General features: G+C 34.8%; 1 pseudogene; it reads left to right on the top strand.

Moving 5' to 3' along the window:
* Nucleotides 1-4,649, top strand: part of LOC107720801 (GTPase IMAP family member 8-like) — a 22,130-nt pseudogene that overhangs the window by 3,858 nt on the left and 13,623 nt on the right.

The raw sequence follows: 4,649 nt of genomic DNA, 5'->3' as shown, positions 1-4,649 counted from the left end.
GCTGTTGACATGAAATTTTCACCAGATGTCGGTAACAACCCAAGTAACCCATACATACAAAGAAAACAAAACACATAAGTTCAGAAATTACGTTCTGTGTAATAAAATGGAATGACACAGGGAAAAAGTATTGAACACGCTTACTGAAGTTTATTTAATACTCCGTACAAAAGCCTTTGTTGGTAATGACAGCTTCAAGTATGTTGCACCTCCCTTTCTTCATGTGTTCAATACTTTTTCCCTGTGTCATTCCACTTTATTACACATAACTTAATTTCTGAACTTATTTGTTTTGTTTTCTTTATATGAAAAGTTCACGTCAACAGCACCTTTAGAAATATATTTACTGAAAAAAATGGTGACATGTTCAATACTTATTTTACCAGCTGTATGCACATAAACTATGATGGAAACACATTTGACATAAATCCCTTAATTTGCAACAATGACTTTGCCTCAATAGAGGATGTGATTGGATAACTGGACTCATTGGAATCATCATAAGGAGTTGGTTGTAACATTTTTAATGAACTATCCCCATCTCAAGCAGCCATAACATAACTAACTGTTTTAGCATGTGGGTTTTGCATGAATGCAAAAGTATCACATTAAACTAGAGAAACAGCTACTTTAGCTTATGTAAGTCAAATAATTGTATCTACAACACAATGATTGCTAGGCAAAAAAATAAAATAATAATAATAAAAAAATCTTAATGAAAAAATGACTTTCTTTCCCGAAAATCAGTTTTTTGGTTATAAAATCTACAATGTTGTTCACATTCACATGCCACTTCTCCTGCAACATTACAAATGTGAATGGAGTGTATGATATTGATGACATCACCACAGCTCCTTTCTGACTCGTCAAACTGACAGTGTTACAACTAACCCCGTGTTACTTTCATCCCCAGTCTCCCCTAATGACTGAAATCAGTGTAAGCTTTTGTGGGTTTTGTAAAGTATGTATAGTAATTATTCAGGTGTTACTATATCCTTCTAAAGGAATTACTAAGTTTTTGGATCAGTATTCTAAAGTGAAGATCATGATAACTCCCTAGTAATTACTGAAGTCATTGTAAACTTTTGAGGTTTTTGTAAGGTTCTGGTTAGTAATTAATTTAGCTAACACTTAAATCATTACTAGTGGGTTACTGTGATCTTCACTTTAGAATACTGATCCAAATAATTAATAATTTCTTCAGAAGGGTGTAGTAAAACACGAGTCATTACTATCCAAAACCTTACATATATCTCAAAAGCTTACAATGACATCAGTCAATATTAGGAAGTTATCATGCTTTTCACTTTAGAATACTGATCCAAGTAATTAGTAGTTATTTTAGAAGGATTTGATAATACTTGAGTCATTACTAGTGGATTATCATGATCTTCACTTTAGAATTAATTATACATTATGCATAATTCACATTAATTATGAACCTGTATACAGTAGTTCTTAATATTTCTCCAGGAGATGTGAAAAAAATATTAGTTATTGATTAGCTAATAGTGAACTACCAGTTTCAACCGAGCACTACTTAAAACCTCTTAACTGTCAATCAAAATCATGTTACAAAATGTTTTCATTCATGAATTATAAAAATTTAAGTTTGGATAGTGCACCTTCAGGTCTATGTTCAAAAATGTGAGTGACAGTTAAGGGTTAATTGTTAATCAGAGTTTCTTGATAGTTAATAGTTACTAGAATGTTAATAGTGCATTGGTCATTTGTTCATGTATAGTTATTCATTAACGATGGAACAGTATCTAAAGTGTTACTGGCATACAGTTCACGTCAGTGACTATGTGACTGATTAATTTTGTGAAAATGACAAGTATAAAATCACTGCCTTATTAAAATTTTTATTAAATGAGTGGAGTTATATGTATTATTACACAGAGTATTTACAGTAAGTGTTAAAAGCAAAAAAGTATTTTCCTTGCACTAAATAAAAAGTAGATGCTATTTGCAGTAAGTGTAAAATAGTACCCATAACCCTAACCATATTGCCAGTGTTGGGAAGGTTACTTTGGAAATGTAATAGGTTACAGATTACAAGTTACCCCCTATCTAAAATGTAGTAAGTAGTGTAACTATTTCAATTACTTTATTAAAGTAAATAATGTTCATTTTAGCAGCATCATATGACCCCTTTAATCATTCACAAGCATGTAAACCAGGCAGGGTTAACCATACAGTATTTACTGTCATTTTCAAAATCCTTCATCACTTGAAATAAGATTATAATAATTTTATGGTTCAAAATCCTTCATCACTTGAATTAAGATTATAATCATTTAATTTTAAAGCACAGCTACCACAAAATAAGACTTACTTTGAGATCATTCTGAGGTTAAATACAGATTTAAAACCAAAACAAGATATAGTTTAATAGCTATGATACTGTTTTTGAAATTAAATCTTGCATAGTTATGACCGGAAACACTGGCATCTAACAACGGCTTTGAAAAACAAAAAGATTATCTTAAAAAATAAAGCATATATACATGAACCCAAATAGGAAATAAAACAGTTATTGAATAAGCATGTGTCCTATTCTTTGTACTAAAGTCCTGAAACATTGGTGTCTCATATTTTAGAGCAGTCCCTGCAATTTATGAAAGAAATCAATTAAATCTGTATGTGGGTGTGTGTAAAACAAAAATTCAGATGTAACCCCGTTTGTAATTGTTAACATTTTCATAAGTAACTAATTTAATTACACATTTTTCTCAGTAACTGTAATTGATTACAATTACATTTATTTTGTAATTAAATTACGTAATTACGTAAATAACTAGTTACTTCCCAACACTGCATATTGCTGATCAAAACGGTGTCCTTGAAGGTCCAGGAAGAAAGCCAAGATTTTCACCAGTCTCTGTGCTAGACACGGTTATAGCTGCAACCTGGAGATTTCTAAGGGGATATTTTTGTTTTATAAAAATTTTTAAATGAAATAATATTGTTAGGGTCCTGCCCTGACAGTCGTGTCTGTTTTATCTTTGTTTAATGTTTCTTTGATTCTCTTTTGCTTGAGCACATTGTTTTGTCTTTGTGTTGGCCGTGTGCTCTCCTGGCCTGGCAGCTATAGTTTGGTGCTACGTCAGTCTCATCTTCAAGCCTCTGATTTCCTGCACCGCTGCCTTGTCCCCATCCTTACAATTGCATCTGCTGCAGTCTTGTCCCAAATCAGTCTGTTTTACTATTGTGGGCCCTGTCCACCTCTTTTGGGACTGTGTTTCACTCCTTTCTTTCCTTCCATCCAGTTAATGAACCTGCATTTGGGTCCTTTCTCTCATTCAGAGCCCTGACACTTGTAGTTCATACGCATTCTTGTTGTTAATTATTTGAAAGAAAAGCAGTCATTCAAAAAACATTTCTCTTCTAAATACAGTATTACACCCATCTATATACTTCAGAAACCCACATTCAGAGAGGGACTTTACTTCAGTGTTCAGGTTCTAATTCACGCTGACTAAACAATCTCCAACAAACACCAACCTGCAGTGACTCTTAGATTTTGTTGGATCAGTGTTAAACTGTACTTATTGAATGTACATGGATTATAATACAAACCAACTCACATCTCACCATCACAACAGTGACCTGGTCCCCTTTTTTTTGCACTAATGACTGTACATTATGCTTTATTTTATTACTAAGAGATTTTATTATATTGAGCAGACATTTACATGTGCTCAGTACAATATCATCTTGCATAAGTGTGTTTTGTTCTCTGTTTGTTACAGGTGATGTCCAACATCTCCCAGAGCTGAGGATTGTGTTAATGGGTAACAGAAGAGCTGGTAAGAGTTCAACAGGAAACGGCATCCTGGGCAGAGAGGAGTTTGACTTGAAGAGATCTGCTCAGTGTGTGAGGAGACATGGAGAAGTAGCAGACAGACACATCACTGTCATTGAAGCTCCAGGATGGTGGAGTAATTACACTGTAGAGAAGAGTCCTGAGTTACTGAAACAGGAGATTGTGCTCAGTGTGTCTCTGTGTCCTCCAGGACCACACGCTGTACTACTGATCATACGTGTGGACACTAGATTTATAGAGATTGAGAGAAAAGTATTGCAGGATCATCTGGATCTTCTCGGTGAGAGAGTCTGGAGTCACACTATAGTGCTGTTCACTCATGGAGACTCTCTGTTAGACACATCTATAGAGCAGCACATTGAGAGTGAAGGGCAGGATCTCCAGTGGCTGCTGGACAAATGTGGGAACAGGTATCATGTTCTCAACAATCAGAACAGGAGTGACCACACTCAGATCAAGGAGCTGCTGGAGAAGATTGAGGAGACAGTGGCACAAAACAACAGCTGCCATTTTGAAATAGATCGAACTATTTTACAGGAGTTGAAAGAGAAAAGAAGAGCAGAGGAAGAAAGAGCAGAAGAACGAACAAAGAGGATGAAAAAACAGAGAGAGGACATTAGATCACAGATGAGTGAGTCAACATACTTAGTGCAGCCACGGCTGTGTTTTGTTATTCTGCTCTGTGTTTCTCTGTTCTGTCTGTTTTCATGCAGAAGATGGACATTATTGAGAGACTTAAAGAATCTTAAAGGGGTGGCTCACTGGGTTTTTTCTAGGCTTGATTGTGTTTATGGGGTGCAGTCTAACATGTGTTAATGCT

Source organism: Sinocyclocheilus rhinocerous, unplaced genomic scaffold (assembly GCF_001515625.1).
Source record: "Sinocyclocheilus rhinocerous isolate Xijiao unplaced genomic scaffold, SAMN03320098_v1.1 scaffold1022, whole genome shotgun sequence".
Taxonomy (NCBI): Eukaryota; Metazoa; Chordata; class Actinopteri; order Cypriniformes; family Cyprinidae; genus Sinocyclocheilus; species Sinocyclocheilus rhinocerous.
The sequence above is the reverse complement of the archived record's forward strand: the minus strand, read 5'-3'. Positions and strand labels throughout refer to the sequence as shown.